This window comes from Episyrphus balteatus, chromosome X (genome assembly GCF_945859705.1).
Source record: "Episyrphus balteatus chromosome X, idEpiBalt1.1, whole genome shotgun sequence".
In the NCBI taxonomy this organism is placed as follows: domain Eukaryota; kingdom Metazoa; phylum Arthropoda; class Insecta; order Diptera; family Syrphidae; genus Episyrphus; species Episyrphus balteatus.
The window spans coordinates 3,068,067-3,087,874 of NC_079138.1; the positions used below are offsets into that span (position 1 = coordinate 3,068,067).

At 28.2% G+C, this 19,808-nt stretch overlaps 1 protein-coding gene across 1 annotated transcript in view; it reads left to right on the forward strand.

The window, feature by feature from the left end:
- Positions 1-2,445: 2,445 nt before the first annotated feature.
- Positions 2,446-19,808, forward strand: part of LOC129920549 (Na(+)/H(+) exchange regulatory cofactor NHE-RF1) — a 28,869-nt gene continuing 11,506 nt past the window's right edge. The window contains exon 1 of the mRNA XM_056001869.1: positions 2,446-2,514. The gene's annotated coding sequence lies outside the window, so the exon portion shown is untranslated. The remainder of the gene's footprint in view (positions 2,515-19,808) is intronic.

Genomic DNA, 19,808 nt, shown 5'->3' on the forward strand with positions numbered 1-19,808 from the left:
TGAACGCTTTTGTAAAAAAAAAATTCGTTGAAATCGGGTAAGTCTTGTAAGATATATTTTGAAAAAAAAAAAAAAAAAAAAAATGGTTCTATCGCAGGTACCGTTAGTATCGGTTCAAAAAATATTATCAAAATTTTAATCAAAATCGTTAGAGCCGTTTTTGAAAAGAATTTACTTTTCTATTTCCGTTATATGGCAGGTACCGTTAGTTTTGGTCCTAAAAAAAATTAATTTCTCCTCTAGGGAATCATCCAAAACTGATACTAAGTTTGAAGACAATAGTTTAGTTAGTTTAGGCTGTAGCTGTAGGTAAATACAGACGGACAGACAGACAGACAGATGAAAGAATTGCCGGATCCACTTTTTTGGCATTTTCCATCATCCATCATGTCTGATTGTTATCTCGAGTTCGATTTTTTGGGTTGGGGTCAAAATTCTTTTGTCGAAATTCTGTTTTTAATGATAAATGCCTTCGAAAAATAATAATTGAACATTATTTAATTAGTCAAATAAAAATTGATATTCAAAATATTAATGGCCGATTTCATAAACATTTAAAAGGCTTTTAAATGACATTTTTTGTATGGAACAAATGTCATTTTAGGACGTAAAAACCTGATAAATATTTAAAAGGGCTTTATGAAATTGGCCATAAATAAGAAAAGGAATATATCACACAACATCGGTATACTTGTATAGATGTGAGTTATAAGAAAGTCAGTACTCTAAGCAGTTATTATTTGTGAAACCTGAAAAAAAAACATTAATGAGGTGTATTTTGGTTTAGTAAACGCATATGCTCTGAAAAAAAAGCATAATTAGCAGACTCTGTTTTGTTGAAAAAAATGCTGGCAGAATTTTGAAAAGCAGAATTTTGAAAAACAGAATTTTCTTGAAAAAAGCTGGATTTTGTTAGTCAGAATTTTGAAGTCAGAATTTTGACTCGCTCCCCAAATTTTTTTTTTCCGATTTCTAAACTTGCCCTATAGTTACGGTGACCATCCGTCCCGGTTCACCCGGGACTGTCCCGTATTTCTTAAGCTTGTCCCGGGTTTTTATTTAAGAAACCCGGGACGTATTAGTGTCCCATATTTTGTAAAAACAGTGCCAGTGGTTGGAAAACCAAAGTTTTTTCAAATTTTTCGAATAAAAGCATTAGTTTAAAAAAAATGTACGTCAATTATTTAGATCCAGCTTGAGTTTGTCAGGTTGAAAAGCTACGCCAGAAGAAGTATTTTTTTTTTTTCGAATATTAAACAACATTATGAAAGAGGAAGGAACCTTAAAAATGGAATTCAATACTACAAAATTTCAAAATTGTTTAAAAATAAAATTAAAATTTTAAAAAATGTTTTTTAATGACTTTTTTTTTATTGATTTCTGACTTCTTCGTTAACGACTTAAACGATTTCAAAGAAAATGTTCTCATAATCGTTTAATAAATCTTCGAATACCTACAAAATTAGGAAAAATTATAAGAACTCATTATTTTTTTTATTTTTTTGAAAAACCAATAATTTCGAAACGATCCAACGAATTTTTTATCTGTCCCGAGTTTTGCTCCTAAGAATATGATCACCGTACCTATAGTACCTATATCGCAGGTAATAAATAAGAATCATAGAGTCCCGACCAGTGCAAACCAAATCAATTTTAATTTTAAATTTATTTGAAAATTTCTTAACGGTAACCCTGTTAAAACGATATTAAATTACACTCTAACTGACTACAACTCAAAAGAGAGTAAAACAAAAAAAAATAAAAAAACAAGATAAAATAAAATTAAAAAAAAAAAATTCAGCCACTAGTCTCAGATATGCACCGCTAAGTTCTCTGGAAAACTCGCAATAAGTCTAGCTATGGATTTTGACTCCAGCTTGCTCACTATAGCTGGCTATTATATTTCCTCTACAAACTAAGACCGCCGCCGCACAACTTCACTACCAACCAATGATCGTGATTTTTTTTTCTGTTTTTTTTTTTTTTTTTTGCTTTTTGTTACTGGAATTGTGATGGGGTTAAAAAGCAAACGGTGATCCACACCTATATCACATTTTTTTTTTTTTGGAGAATCGTGTTCCTCCAACAAAACTAAAGAAGACACCTGTCACAGAATTCATTCAGTGTAAAAGTAAATTCGTTTGGGTACGGACACGGTCCCCCCTTTTTTTTTTTTGCCTAATTTTCTCTAATCCCATGCATATCCAAAACAAGTATTCCAAAAAAAAATACTAACATTTCATTGATTTACAAAAAAAAGTGCGGAATCTTGGCAAAATAATTAAACAAGGAACACTCTTTTTTTTTTTTTATATAAACATTTTTCTTTTTTATTTTAATTTTTTTTATTTCGATTCTTCGAATGTGCCTTGATCTTGTGATTTAAATTAAGATAAAAAAAAAAAAAAACAAATCAAAAATAACATAAGTAAGCCCAATAGTGGAGAGATACAAGTTATGTACCAGGGCGTTTCAACATAAAACAAAAACAACATTCAAAACCGGAATTTTTGAGTGAGTAGCTCTCGCTTTTTTGTTTTTGTTAAACCTTTTTCATAAATTTTTTTCCCTGCTTAAAGTTTTTTTTTTATGTTCAGTTTACTAAAATAAAATAACTAAATAATATTGTTGAGAGGCAGGAATTTGACTAGAACGAAATTCTTAAACTACACGAAACGAAAAGAATCGAATCAAATCAAAATCGAAAATAACCAAATCGAATCTCGCATGTAAGCTTGAGTTTCTTTTTCCTTAATAATGTACCATCTTACATACACACAACAGACAGACATTTGCATGTCTACAGTCAACTTATATTTTAATTTTAAATTCATAACCAAACATACAATTTTGCTTGCTATTTGTTTGCTGCGAAAAATAAGCACCTTGAGACGAGGAGGTCTCTTGGTAGAATTGTTGAGTGGCTTAACGTGAGAAATTTAAAAAAAAAATGTTACATAATCGAGATTTTTAAAATAGGGGTTGTTTCTATGGTATTTTTATTGTAATTTAATTGTATACATTTCGATAAGTGCATTTATCTAGGTTTTATTCTATAGACAGGAAGTACGTTTTTTTTTTATTTAAATCTAATATCCTTGAGACCATACATCAAATGCATTGATATGAGAAACCTATCTAAAATATAAAACATTTTTTTTACAAAAGATTTTATCTACCAAAAATTATATTAAATAAAACATTGTAGCAAAAAAAAATCACACAAACTCATAATTTCTCATAGCAAAATAGGTAAAAGTAGATACAAGTATCTACAAGGTTTTTAAAAAAAAATGTAGGTACGTAAGGTATCTAAAAATACTCTTAATTAATCAAATAGTAGGTAGATAAAAAAAAAAGAAGCCAAACAGTGACTGTAAACAAATAACATTTATCTTATTTTCCCTAAAACTTATCTAATTGTTTAACTTGGCTTCTTTATAATAAAACAAAAAAACATGCGACAGACACGAGTTTTTTGGACAACAATTGAATATTCTCGAATTTGTTAGTAATTAGGTAAAAGAAACAAAAAAAAATGTTTTTGTTTTTTTTTTAATTAGCAATATATATTTTTAATTTTATGAATATATATTTAATTGATGTTTGTACAAGTGTTTCTTTATGTTTTAAGTTTGGTAAAAAATTAAAGTTGCATTGTTTTGTATGAAAAAGGGATTTTTTTATTTATGAACAGATAATAGTTACAATAGTTTATAAGAAAAAAAAATATATTTGGTCTTCATATTGATTTTATAGCCGGTAGAACTTGAAAATTACAGTTTTTTTGTTGTCTTTTACATTCAACTTTTTTCGAGCCAATGACCATGATCTGAACAAAAGTATCGAAATATGAATAAGGAATATTTAAAGTTGAATATTGCATTGATTCAAAATTAATACAAAAATTGACTTAAAAAAAGTTGACAAAATTCATATATACCAGTCCTGTAAAGTTAGTCAAGGAAAATTTAAGGGTTGATTCTTGGCAGTGGTGTATCCGGAAAAAAAAAAAAAATAGGAGGGGGCTCATCTGTAAAATTATTGAGTCATTTTTTGTTGCCATTTTAATTTTTTAAGTTAATAAAACGGACGTTAAAAATCTATCCCTATTTTTTGTATGGGACAAACGTCATTTTAAAGTGTAAAAGCCTGATAAAAATTTAAAGGGGCTTTATGAAACTGGCCATAAGTGTGTCGGGTCTTTGCCACATTAACCTAACCTAACCTAAGTTATAAAAATAAGTGAATCCAACATTTTTGTGTCCACTAAGAAACTTAAACTTGCATAATCCATAAAATTATACTTTTTGTGAGCAAAATTTTATTTTGTTTTTTTTTTTTAATAATATAGCGAAGAAAAAATAATTATGAGCTTTGTTAAATAAAATGTTTATTTATTGTTTTTTTGGAAAAATCAAATCCATTCAATTTTCACAGGATCTTTATTGATTTCTCTAATGTGAATATTTATGAATGCTAGCTTATTTATTTAGACTAGCTTCGGATCGGAAGTTGTTGTCATCAGCCAAGTCTTTAATCTTCTCATTACGGAAATAGCTTCTCAGCTTAATTTATTGCTCAATTTTATTTTGTTTTTGGCTTTCTCAATTGTTATTCAACAGTTTTCGGAATCCAATTAAAAAATATAGAAAATAGGTTTTGAAGTGTAAAATTATAAAACATATTCCTCTTTTTCGTATTTTTCATTTAAGAGTGAACATTTTACTGCTCTCGTCAAATTCATACTACCATCTGCTCCTTTCATATTCAAAATACTATTTTTTCAGAGATCTTATAAACCAAACATTTTACATAAATAGAAAAATGTTAAGTCATGCTTAAAAAAAAAACTTTTTTTCACTTTGAAATTTAATATAATTTTTGGAGCATTTCTTCAATTGACAACCAAAACTCACTATGTACAATTTTCACTTAAAACGACCTAATGATGCCAACTGATTTATTTTACATGTTTCTATTGGTCAGAAATATATGTTTTGCATTTAAAAGGTCCTCAATTTCCAAAAAAAATCATCATTTGTTATTTTTGTTAGTTCAAATTCCACCGTTGCCGGCTATTTATCGCCAAACAGGCTCCTTGAACATTTGACTCGCTTCTTAAAATTTTTATTTACGATTTATCGTAATTTGGCTCTTTTAATTTTGAACATGGCGATTTGAGGTTCCTTTGAAATCAAAAGATTTTACAACAAAAATCCACCAAAGATGTGAACAGAGACAACCAATTTGAATACATTTTTCATTTTTATGTATTAGAAATTCAATTTAACACCCATTTGACTCGCTTGTTAAAATTTTTATTTACGATTTATCGTAATTTGGCTCTTTTAATTTTGAACATGGCGATTTGAGGTTCCTTTGAAATCAAAAGATTTTACAACAAAAATCCACCAAAGATGTGAACAGAGACAACCAATTTGAATACATTTTTCATTTTTATGTATTAGAAATTCAATTTAACACCTTAAAAAACAGAATATATCAAGAAAATGAAAAACAAATAATTATACTTGAAGTCTGATAAACAAAAGTAATCTGAAAATTAAAAAAAAAAATCATAAATCTAATACCACAAAAAAAATTGACTTACGTTTTTTTGGGCCATTTTTGAAAGCGGTAATTTTTGGCTCCAAGATTTTTCAAAATCGGCTCCTTGCCTCTAAAATATTCTGGCAACACTGCATTGCATCAGTGTTTTGCCAATTTTTTTTAACACACTTTACTAACATACATTTTTTTTCTGCATGCATAATATTAATGTTGAGACTTCCCAACGTTTTATTATACACTCAGAGAAAAAAGTTGTTGTTTGCTCAACAATGCATTCTTTAATAAAATTAAGACTTCAATGCTTGCTTCAAAAATATTTTGTTACTACAACAATTTTACTGTTGATACTTTTGGTTTTAAAAGAAATATGTTGTTGGTTCAACATTTTATTATTAAAATGAGAATGTAAATATTTTGTTATAACACTTTGCATTCTTAAATTAAAAATATGTTGTCGGGAATTTTTTAACCCTTGGGACAAAGTATAAAACTTTTAGGACTACCAACGTTTTTCTCTGATTGTACAGTGTGGTTTGACTCAATAGCCGGTCGATAAATACAAAAATCCTAAAATCTTACCCCAAACCCTCAAAGTCAGCAAAGATACTAACTTAAACAAACAAAAAGAGCCGTTTCAGAACTTGGCAAAGGGAGGCTCGACTATCGGAGCTCTAAATCTCTAAGATTTACGAAAATGTGACGGGGCTTAAACAAATAGTTTATCTTCATTAGTTCCCACTCCAGCACAACCATCATGGTACCATTTGGTACACTTTGGTGCATTTATACCTCCCATCTTTGTAATTCGTATAAAAATACAGCTGCGGCAAAAGGTTCAAACACATTTTGCGACGTCCTTTTCCTTAGAATCCCCACTTTAGTACTACTTTGCGCCTGTCCTTACCTTTTTTGACTACTTTAATAGTAACATTCTTTTTTTTTACCTACTAGAGCTTTAAATTCCGCCCATGGGCGGTCTTTCCCAATTCAGATCTTACTTGATGTTCTTGAATACTTTTTACTTGCTCTATAGGGCAAGTATTGGTTTCGTGTCGAAAAAAAATTTGAGGTTTTAATCAAAACCAACATTACGATGATGCAGAATTCCGAAAAAGTGCGTCTCGCAATTCCGTCCGTCCGTCTGTGCGTCCATCTGTACACATTTCCACACCCTAAACGGGTGGACGGATTTTCTTCAAATTTGGTACAGATGATTTTTATGGAATTCTAAAAGTTAGTTTTTTTTTATTTTTTTATATCTCGTTTAGAACTTATACCTCCCATACAAAAAAATGCGATATTGCAAATTTCTCGAAAACAGCTGTAACGATTTTGATTAAACTTTGTATACGTAATATTTAAAGCAGTGGCAATAAAACTGCATTTTAATTTTTTCTCAAAAAAATCAAACAACAAAAAAAAATTTTTTCATTTAACAAAATTTCGCCCTAAATGTTGGCTTTTCCCAAAAATCAATTTTTTTTTTAATTGAGAGCCAGCTTTTAAAATCTACAAGTAGACTAACATAAAAATGTTTTGAACTGCAAGAGCAAGTACGTGCGACCGCAGTCGTGCATTTTATTTGAAATCGTATCTTAACGACTCATTCTTTCACAAAAAAATAATTTTGAGTATCCCCCTTTTGCACAAACGAAAAAGTGATATTTTTTAATTATTTCACTGTTTAAAAAAAAATTTAGTTTTCATATTTTCATATTTTTTAAGACTGTTGCATTTTTCTTATTTGTGATAATTTTTGAATTTTGTCTGTTTCTGTTGAAGAATTTTTTTTCCAAAAATCATCCCTTAAATTTTCTTTATCTGCTTGCGGGACATTTTTGACAGAAGGTTTTGTATATTTTTTTTTAAATTTTAATTTTTTTAATATTTAATTGGTCAAAAACTGTAAGGTAGCATTTCTAGCTGCTGAATTATTTGCAATCGGAGGCAAATATTTGCGGAATAAAGTCAATGTAGGGATAAGGCGGGACACTTGAGCCACTTTTTGTTAAATTGTTCATAAAATCTTCCCTATTCATCTAAGCCACATGCTGGATACATCTTCGTAAAGATTAGCTGCATAAACTTTATGTATATCCTAAGGATTTTTGTCAAATGCCAAATGAGTGGGAACAGGTTTTTGGCTCGATCATATGTACCTAAAAAAAAGTTAATAAAATCAGTGCATATCTAGGTAAAACTGATTTTTTTTTATATATTTGAGGTATTTTGAATGAGCTCTTTTTAAAGTTTATTCTAAAAAAAAAAATTAATAAAAACTCAAAACCATCTTTTATAGTAAGTATCTACAAAAGTATAAAAAAGTAAACAAATTCTGTTAAATTCAAGGTAAAGTTCATTTAATTTTAATATGAATTTCACTTCAAATAAGAATTTCAATTTTTCAGACTTCAGCTTTATTTGCAGTTTATCATTTCCATTTTCCAAGGGTGCGATAGGTTGATGGTTAAGCACTCGCCACTAGTCTCTAGTGGCTGGCTTTTTTTTAAATTAAAATGTTTCCAGATAAAGATAAGAGAATTTTCCGCTAAATAAAGTGGATTTTTTTCAAGAAATTAAGAAGTTTTTTCCGCTTAATTTAAGACAGAAGTCATCTCGGAAAAATCCGCTTAATTTAACACAGAATCCGCTTAATTGTAAGATGTTTTTTTTTCTCCTTGTACTTCAATAAATCTACATTTAAGGCTGGAGTGCATAATTATGTAACATTAAAAAAAATCTAGTTAATTTAAATTGATCGAAAACACAAGTGCAAATTTCCAAATTCAGTTAATTTAGTTCTAAATGTTTATAGAACGAACTTTTTGAACTTTCAAAAAGTTTTTCTTGGGTCTTTTCTCTGGGAACTTTGAGAAGGTAAAACCAAACCGGAAATATTATGCTACTTTATTCAGTTTAAATATAATAAATGTATATATTTATATTGATAAAAAAAAATTTCAGATTGTGGGCTTGGCGATTAAAAAAATCGCAAACGAACAGCTAGCGCACATAAATATTTTTTTTTTTTTTATTTTTGGGTTTCTGATAACCTTAAGCCAAGTTTTGACATCTTGATTTTAGCTATAATATATCAGTTGAATTAAATGTTCATATATGTGTTGTGAAATTCTGTAAAAAAGAAAAAAAAGAAAAAAAAAAAACCAAAATTATCAAGGAATTCAAAAAGCTTCTCGACGGGGTCGCACATATTTGCTCTTCCTTTGTTGGGGTTTTAATGTATTCATCAATAAATTAATAACAAAACATTCAAAATCTAAAGAAAAGAAGCCTACATTGAACCGAATGGGTTAACAAACTGAATTTATTGAACATTGGAAATTAAAAAAAAAAAAAAAAAACAGTCCTAATGTCAAGACGTCTCCTGAAAATTAATTTCGTTTTCCGTTGGTCGTCCGGAATTCTTCTGGACGCTTCTAAAAGGGTTTTATTGAAATTGTATTTGGATGACAGTGTTTTTCTAGAGAGAAGAGATTTTGGATTAGAAATCAGAATAAGAAGCACTCACACATTCATACTTTTTTAACGTCAAATTTTACAAACGTCATATTTTGTTTTTTTTTTTTATGCGTTTAATTTGCAAAATATAAAATTTAATTTTTAAAAAACTCTTGAAAAGTTCCATACAAAACGAATATGAACATAAACAATATGATTTTGAGTAGTCTTTCGATCATAAGCTATGTTTCTTTGGAATATGGCAAAGTACTACACAGAAAAAAAAACACAGGTAAAATCAAAGGGAAAAATTGATGTTTTTTAAAATTTGTACTGGTTTCGTTTTAAAATGACATTTTTGATCTGAACAATGTACATTTAAAACAAAAGGATTTCCCTTTTGAATTGAAAATCATTTCTACTTTGGCTAAAAAAAATTTGAGAATTAAAGTAAAATTTAAACATCCACCTTCATTATGCCAACTGTGGCTCAGTGGATAGATGTGTTGTTCCGAAGCAAAAGTGTTCGATTTTACTAGTCAAAAAGTTTTTTTTTTTTACAGAAATAAAAGTATATTTTTCTAATGGTTTTTTGTGCGCTTAACTCGAATCCGAAGTCAGAAAAATTCTATCACATCACGTTTTTGAGATATTACCACGCATTAAAACATTACATTACAAAAATAGTGTTTTGGACGTTCAAAATTCAATATCTCAAAAACTGCACTTTGGAGCTATTTTAACGCTAGATTCAAATTAAGAAGGTCAATGACCATTACAAAAGTATAATTTGGTTTCTATGGAAAATTATTTCTCGCCAATATTACTATCATTTACGGAAAAATCGATCTTAAAAATCGTTTTTCTGTTTTGTTCAATTTTTTTTCATTATTTTCTAGAACAAGAGTAAAGTTTTTCCACACAATCTTAAGTAAAAGGTTTTAATCTAAATAACTGCGTTCCAAACTTTTCAAAAATCAAAAATTTTTTTGGTAACTTTTTTGATTGAAAAATAGGCTATTTTTTCAAATTAAATTCGTAAAAAATCCAAAAATTAACTTTTTGTTCAAAAAACATTTAAAATAGATCGAAAACATAACAAAATAATATTTTACCAAGTTTTTTTTTAATCCAACCATTTTTGCAAAAGACAAAAATAAAAAATAAAAAAAAAAACGTATTTTTGCATTTTTTTCAATATTTTTGAGGTTGTATAGAAAAATGGTTTAAGTAAAAGTTGCAGACATTTTTATTATCTACAACTTTTGCATTTAACTTTTTTTCGATAGGATTTCGATTTTTGACACCCACCCCACTTTTTCCCCCACCCACCCCCTTTCCCCCATTTGTTTGTGGGCAATTTATTTTTCCCCTTTCATATACCATTCATCCTAAATTTTCCAACCACCCATATGCTGCTAATAATTTTTTTATTTTCAAAAATTATTGGTACTGGTCTAAAATTTTGGTTTTGAAATTGATTATTTCAAAAACTATTAATTGAAATAACTTGATTTTAAAACTAAAATAAAGTGTGAAATACTGGCTTTTGAAAAAGGTATCATTTATTACTGTACATATTGCTGTCATTTTTAAATAATTTTTTTTTATTTGAAGTTTTTTTTAGAAAATTAACCTCCTAAACGGGAGGTATTTGTATTTGATTCCTCTACAAGAATGCGTTACTAATTTTTACCGCCTTAGTTATCGTACTATCCCCGTCTTATCAACACCCATTCTTATTTAAATAGATTCAGAAATTTTCTTACTCCCCATTTTTATTTATTTTATGGAAACAATGTATGCTCTAAAGTCGTGCAAGCAAGAAAAAAAAAAAAAACTGCAACGCTAATAAAGTGTTTCATAAGTACCTCTTTAGGGTCACCAAAAACGATTGAACGTATAAATGCTTTTACAATTATACTGTTTCTATCTAATCTGTAGAAACAGATAGGGAGACATCTATCGTTAAAATGTTTACGTTCAATTCGTTTTCGTATGCCATGGCTTGAACCTTGAACTTGATTTTTTTTTTTTTTTACTCTAATTTAAAATATATTTTACTTTTAGATCTTAGAAAATATTTTTTAAAAAATAAATTCATTATTTAATCTCTTATCGCGCATGCAAAACTTGCATTCAGATCATCGAAGATCACCACGCTCTTCTCAACAAATTGACAGTTTTGCATTTTATAGGTTTGATTTGATGTGTTTTTCATTTTAAAAATGCGATAAAGTAAAAATAGAAATGAATATCATTAGTGACTCTTATAATACAGAACAAAAAATATATAAAACCTCTAACAGATAGGGTTTTTGATTCTAATCGATGTGTATATTAGTTTAAATCAGACATAAAAGTTGTCAAATCACTTATGTCTTTCATTGATAACATTAGCTCTATACTTCATTTTCATTTATATACATGAAATGAAAGACCCAAGGATATTTTTGAATGTTTAACATTGAAAAACAAAAGCTAGATGTAGGGATAAGACGTTAACCCCTCCTGAAAAATGTTTGTATAGCGCGTAGCCTAGGGTGGGTCAAAAAAATCGAAATTCTTTTTTTTGATTTGGTACTCCGAAAAAGGGGATTGCTAGACACCTCTAGAATATACACACAAAATATGAGCTCTTAATATTAATGGGAACGTCCTCCGCTTCGCAATTTTCCATTTTTACATCAAGCTTCTACTAAAAAAAATCATTTTTTTCAAATTAACTTTTTAGCAAATTTCTTTACATATTCTTGTAGGCAATTGAACGCTCTACAAAAAAGGCGTTGTACACTTTTTTCGTTTATCTAACCGTTTAATAGATATTTGAGGTCCAAAAATCAAGAAAATCTTTAAAAACTCGTTTTTTGTTCTTAATTTTGTAACAAATTGAAAAATTACAATAATCAAACGCGCAAGACATATTCTTGTAGGAAATAGATTGTACCACAAAAAAGGTCTTATTAACTTTTTTCATTTATCTAACCATTCTAAAGATATTCGAGGTCAAATTTAAAAAAAAAAATTATAAAAACCTTTTTTACTTTTCAAAATTTTCTAATTCACTGAAAATTCATTATTTTTAAATTAACAAGGTATATTCTTGTAGGGGCTTAAACGTTTTAAAAAAAATTACTTGGAATCAAATTGATTGCTTTAACCGTTTAGAAGATATTTTTGACCCATCCTAGTGTAGCCGTAGCTTTTTGGACAGGTTAAAGAAATGTCAAGTTTAACCTCAGCAGGCTAAATTTTTGGCGTTTTGTTAGTTTTGGCAATTTTAAATTTTGACAGAATAGGTTACAAAAATAAGTTTGTGATTTAAAATATATTTCAAAAACTGTTATTTTTGATATTTGTCAAAATTAAAAAAAAAAAATCAGCTCTTAGAAAAAAAAACTGAATTGAAATATGTAAAAAAAAACACATAATCTACACATATTATCAAAATTTGCTTAGATAACACTGACCATTTCTATATTTCTATACAGGGTGTCCCACAGTCACCGCCCCAAATGAAAACCATGGATTCCTGAGGTCATTTTAAGTCGAAAAACTTAAGAGGTAATTTTCTCTTTTTCGCCCCGTTTTCGAGTTACCACGGTTTTTATGATTTTTGCACTCTTGTTCTTTAACTGGCCTTATCTTTGCCAAACTACGTTTGATTTGAAAGATTTTTTTTACAACCAATCAAGAATTTATTACGGTTTAAATTTGTCTCAAAACTTTTTTTTCTGCGGACAACCGTTTCTCCACAATTTTGCATCAAACGTAATTTTCTTCGTTTTTTAAGTTGTTTTTTACACTTTCATATCATTTAAGTCAAAAAAACACGTTAATGAGTATTAATTTATTGTGCTTTTTATTAAAGCCCAGTTTATTTCCATAAAAAAAATAAGTTTTATTTCATAAAAAAGGCTACTGAAAGTAATTAAAAAAAAATAAACAAACTGAGTGAATTAAAAAAAAAATAATTTTTAAATAAAAAATTAATTTAAATGAATTAAAACTTTTTCTGAGCTTTATCTATTTGTTGTTTTCTTAACCACAATAGCTTAGAAAAATTTTTTAATTCATTTAAATTAATTTTTTGTTTAAAAATTATTTTTTTTTTTAAATTCACTCAGTTTGTTTATTTTTTTTAATTACTTTCAGTAGCCTTTTTTATGAAATAAAACTTATTTTTTTTTTATGGAAATAAACTGGACTTTAATAAAAAGCACAATAAATTAATACTCATTAACGTGTTTTTTTGACTTAAATGATATGAAAGTGTAAAAAATTACTTAAAAACAAAGAAAATTGTGTTTGATGCAAAATTGTGGAGAAACGGTTGTCCGCAGGAGAAAAAGTTTTGAGACAAACTTAAACTGTAATAAATTTTTGATCGGTTGTAAAAAAAATCTTTCAAATCAAACGTAGTTTGGCAAAGATAAGGCCAGTTAAAGGACAAGAGAGCAAAAATCATAAAAACCGTGGTAACTCGAAAACGGGGCGAAAAAGAGAAAATTACCTCTTAAGTTTTTCGACTTAAAATGACCTCAGGAATCCATGGTTTTCATTTGGGGCGGTGACTGTGGGACACCCTGTATATACCACTCTTTTGAACGAACTACCTTTAAAACGATAAGTGTTACTAAAGCATATCTTCAGCTTTTTTGTGGAAAACGTTGTAGTCTACGATATGACTTAAAAATGTATGTCAAAAAACTCATATTTTAGAAGCTAGGTACAAAAATTTGCAATTTTTGAATTTTGACCAAATCAAAAAAAAAAATTATTTTTTCTTTTTGACTACCTTAACAAAAAAAAAAAAACAAGGTACACATCTAAAGGAGCACATTATCTACCAGATTTTCCAAAACTACTTCTCGATAGGACTCATCATTTAAGAGCAATATGCAAAAAAAAACCGATATTTTTGACATTTGACATATTTTAAAACCACGATATCTTCTAAACGATATCTCGTAGAAAAAAAGTGTACTAACATTTGTTTAGAGAATTACAAAACCTACAAGTCATCCATATACTTTTTTTGATAGCTTCTTCCGTTTCAAAGTTATATGTATATGAAAAACCTAAATTTTCGACATTAAAACTTGAATAACTTTTGACATTTTACTTTAATCGACATTTAAATGCTCTGTACCAATTTTCAGCTATATGCAAATTATTTACTGGGTTAAATGTCTATTTTGACCGGACTATAATTGAGGCGTGTCGCCACATAAAAGATTGATCTAGGCAAAAATACCTTTCCAATGACATAATGAATCATCGTTATTGGTCTGAAGGTCAAAATTACCATTGTCCTGACAAAAGCAACCGAATGGGTTAGCAAACAGAATTTATTTAATACTGGGATGTGAAAGAAATAAACAAACTAATAGGTCTGTTCGTTGTTTTCCCGCTCCAGGGCACTCTGAGTCATGTCAATCAACTGTCACAAAAATCAGAGTTTCTCGGGTTTTATTTTACATGGAACACTTCAGAGCCTTAGTTTTATCAGCTGATTTATATTTTGACATTTTTTACTTTATTTAGTTTCTTATTTCATGAATTTTGTGAAGAATCTTATATATACCACACAAATTTTGTATCCACAAACGACAAATCACTTTTCGCACTCCAAACAACTTTTTTTTTCTTAAATGACAACAGCTGATTTGATTTTGATAACTCTGAATTCCGCGCTCTGACAAAATACCCAGAGTTATTCAGGGTGCGTTCAGAGTGAACATCGAACACAGAGGTAATAACTCTGGTTGAAAAAGGAGCTACAAAAAACGCTTGACAACGAATTCGGAGCGACTCAGAGTGCCTTAGAGCGCACAACGAACAAACCTAATGTCTACATGTCAAATGAAAATTGATATTAAAAAAAAAGCAAGTTAATGTCGTTTACTATTGACTTTTGAGATTTATGTGTAAAATTCTCAGATTTTCCACTGCAAATAGAATATGAAATCTAGTTTTGTAATTGTGTGCGAAATCTGTGCGTATAAAAAAAATAAAACAACAACAAATGTTCAGACAAATGTCAAACAGAGAAGTGTGTGTGAAAGTGCGTGTGTTTGTATGCGTGAATCTTGATAAAAATCCAGAATCAGATTCTTGAATCTCAGATTCATTTTTTTGTCATTTTTTTGAATCTCAAGACGCAAATAGATCATGAAATCTGAGATTTTTCCACTATTTCCCCTCTTCACCCCCCCTTTCAGCTGTCAAATTCACAAACCTCATTCTGAGATTCGTCAATAGAAAACGACATAAAGTTTCAAAATGGCCGAGTAGAGCTTTAAAAAAATTGTTATGCCACAGCTCCACCAAACCTTAATCTAGACGAAGGAAACGAGGTTTATTTTGACAGTTCTACAAAAACCAGTTTAGATTTTCAATACTTCTGGATGAAAAAAAACCTACTGATTCTGAATTTTCAGCTATGTTAATTGATTCTTTTACTGTCGTTAACCTTTATTTAATGCAAAAAGTTTCCAATATTTCGCTAAATCGCGAGAAAATTGCAATTTAAAATTTTCCATTTTGACAATTCTTTTTTATGTTCACAGTTTCATGAAATGAGTGCGTCCAGTCCAAAACAAAAAGTAAAAATACTAGCTCTTAAGAAGATTAAGGCTGTGTGTGAATTGGGTTAAATATTTAACCGAGGTGAATCAAAAAAAAATTCAGCTGTTCAAAATTTAACCTGCTCTTTAGCTGTGTGAATTTTAGACGTGGCTAAATAATTTGTTTAAGTTTCAAGATAAAAGAATTAATGGTTTTAAAAACTTTTATAAATCTTAAAAATATACAAAGAACAAGCGTTGTTCTGTAAAAAGTTAAACAGATAACAGACCTCCAGAGAGCATTTAAATTTATTTGGATTTAACGAGATTGGCTTAAAAAAAAAAATGGATTTAAGATTGGATTTAAGTAGTGAATATTATGACATTGGATTTATTTTTGACATTTGACATTTCTTTACATCCAGATGTATTTTTAAACTTGTGAATAATATGGCCGTTAAAAAAGATTTGACGTAAATAATCTTAAATCTAGATTAAGGTGCAATGGAACTGTGGCATTAAACTGCATTGTTTTTTACTAAATAAACTGATATTTTATTAAAAAAAATAATGTTAAATGTGATTTATTTCGGGTTGGGGCCGAAATTCTGTATGTCAAAATACTGTATGCCAAAATACTGTATGCCAAAATACTGTATGTCAAAATTCTGTATGTGCAAAGTGCTGTACGAACAAAATTCTAAAAGTCAAAATTCTGTATAGCAAAATTCTGGTTGGTCATAATACTGTATTTCAAAATTGTGTACATCAAAATTCTGTAAAAATGCTGTAAAAAATATCGTTTTGACAATGTAAAAAAGCGCGCGCACACTTTTTTACATTATCAAAATGATATTTTTAACAGCATTTTTACAGAATTTTGAAATATAGATATATTTAAAAGAGGGTTTACTATGAATTTCTAAGAAATCAACTACATATATAAAGAGGCAAGCTTCTAATGCTGATTAATCTAGGTACTTTATTAGGAACTACGGAAAAAAGAGAGAGAACACAAAACTACACTTATTTAAAAAAAAAACAATCTGAATAAAACCACGTTGCATACCTAAAACGGATGAAAAAAAAAAAATAAATTTATATTGATTTTGACATTTTTTTTGTAAAATGTATTTTGTATATTTAAGAAAAGTTTGATTTGTGTTCCTAGAATTGATTTACTTTTTTACTTTAATAATTTTGTTTGTATAAAATTACAACTTTACTGTCAATAATTATACTTAAAGCTAGTATTTAGTGTTTTTTTATGAAAGGAAATTTCTTAAAAAATACTGTATTGAAAATACATTATTTTGCCGTACAGAATTTTACAAAACAGAATTTTGCAAGTCAGTATTTTGTTCATACAGTATTTTGACGTACAGAATTTTGTATTTACAGTATAAAGACGTACGGAATTATGGTCTTACAGCATTTTGACCCCACAGAATTTTGACAAGCAGAATTATGACCCGCTCCCATTTATTTCACTCTCAAATATAAAGACTTAAATGGCTGGCAGTTTTAAACAACCCTTTTTAGTGGGTGATTATATAGAATGCAAAAAAATTAGTTCATAAACGGACTTTGAACTTTATTTCTTTGTAAAAAAATTTAAATACAATTTCTTCTAAAATCATACTTGTAAAGTACTTAAAAAATATAATATCTCTTAAACTGAGATTATATATTATCTCCTCCAATATGTTGACTCAGCGTCAATGCTCTTTAATCAATATGTCTGATTACACGTGGAAAATTTTTGCTAAATGAGTTGCTCTATGGTTTTTTTTTTTTTCTATAATTTTCTTTTTTTTTTCACACATCATCAAACTATTTTCTATCATTTTTTTTTTGTTATCAAGGCAACAGAAAAAAAAAAAAACTTCTTCAAAATGATTCTTAATCATAAATAGGAATGTCATTGTTAAGGTCTTTTTCCACGAAAAGATAATTCTGTGGGATGAACTTTATTCATGATTAATTTTTTTTTTTTTTTTAATTATTATTATGATTAACTATACTATGAGTGAAAGATTCAAAAAGAAAATAGTTTTACCTCGTATAGCTATTTCTTATCTTTTAGTTTTAGATCTTTTTTTTTTTAAGTCTGGTCTAATTTTGCTTGCAAAAATAATAAAAATAAGTAGATACCCATTGTTTATTGAAAATAAATTTTACATGTTTTCGTCAATAACTTTTAATAGAGAAACTTTACAAAAAAAAATTATTTAATAAAAAAATTTAAGAATACGTTTTTCTATAAAACAAGACAAAAAAATCCATTCTACGATAAACAGAAGTCGAGAAAATCGCAAAAACGCATTTTTCAAAATGGCGGCCAAACCACACGTTTTTGAGACAAAAAAAATATATTTTTATGTTCGTCTTAATGCGCCTCTTTATATGAAATATCAAATTCAAATCCTTTAAAAAAATTCTCAGATGACCCATTTTCAGCTCCCTATTTCCTGTAATATACTATGAGTGAAAGATTCAAAAAGAAAATATTTTTACCTCGTATAGCTATTTCTTATCTTTTAGTTTTAGATCTTTTTTTTTTTTAAGTCTGGTCTAATTTTGCTTGCAAAAATAATAAAAATAAGTAGATACCCATTGTTTATTGAAAATAAATTATTTGTTTTTTTTTTTGCAATGCTACAAATGTATAGCTTAAACAAATAAACTACAACTTTTTTGTATTTATCCTCAAGATAAACATTTATATAGACATTTGTTTGTTAAGAGTGAAATATGTATATGTAATGTACTTATGTATATGAATGTATTATAAATTGTATATGCAATTGAGTATATTGTATTTAAGTCGACAATGACCTAATAATTATAAAACAAATGAAGGTAACACTAAACAAAACAAAAAAATCATTTAACTTTTAAAGTATAGGTAGCATTGTGAATTTGTGATCATACCTACCTTCATTTTTCTTGGAATTTAAAACCGCACATTATAATCATCATCATCATGGTTGACGTAATTTCAATAGTCAATAGAAAATTCAACTAAGGTATAAATAGTCATGTAATCAGAATGCAATTTTGTTATTACCTATATTAATCTTTAAAACGAATTCATATTTTTTTTTCTATATTATTATAACTATGAAAATAAAAATAATTTGAAATCATATGTGATGGGTATGAGAAATAATAAAAATAATAATTTAAACATGAAATAGGTTTAAAAAAGGTATGTAAGTAGCTCATTAAAGATTTATGGCCTTTTAAATTTTTAAATGACGTTTTTTGTATGGAACAAACGTCATTTTAGGATTTAAAAGCTTGATAAATATTTAAAGGGGCTTTATGAAACTGGCCATTAGAGTTTAATTTTGCTCTTAATCACTTTTCGAAAAATAAACAATAAAGTTAAGAAAATTTTGTTTGTAGAAAAACAGAATACAAACCTTGTATAAATTAAACCTATACATTTCATGGAATCATGGTTCCTATATCCTATTAAAGAAAAGTGTATTTTTAGCCATATCCGGGAAGGAAATTTGGCGATTAAGTTTGTACTTGTAAAAACAAAAAAATTATGTGCAACAGTGGCGTATTGAGGGGGGGCTCAAGCCCCCCCCCAAGACTTCAAGATCATGTTTTTATTTAGCTGATTTCATCATAATGTACATGATTAACTGAAACTTGTTCGTAAATCTTAGAGATTTAGAGTCAACACAGATGCTCGAGCCCCCTTCAAATTCTTGAACGGGTTTGTTTGAGTAAGAGCCTTAGCTGACGATGAGATTTGTGATAATTTTTTTTTTGGATTTTAGTTCAATTCTGAATTCTTTAGATAATTTGTTTTAGTATTTTGACGTCCAGTGACTTCACCTTTAAATGTTTGCAAAACTTCTTATGCAATCTCAAAACGCCGTATTTGATCATATATTTGAGGCGATGAGAAACAAAACTCGCTATATCTATAATCATTAATTTTGAGAAAAACGGAAAAAACATTTCTAGTTTTATATGGGGCTAGTAGTAAAGCCCGATATTTATCTTGAATTTTGAAAGGGATTTTAATAATTTTTCTACAAAACTAGTTTGCAAAACTGTTAAATGATACATACTCTATGAATGTGCATCAAAATCTCATTTTTGAAAAAAATGGATATAGCGAGTTTTGTTTCTCATCGCCTCATTTCCTTTTTTTTTTAAATAATATTTTTCTCAAAGATATCT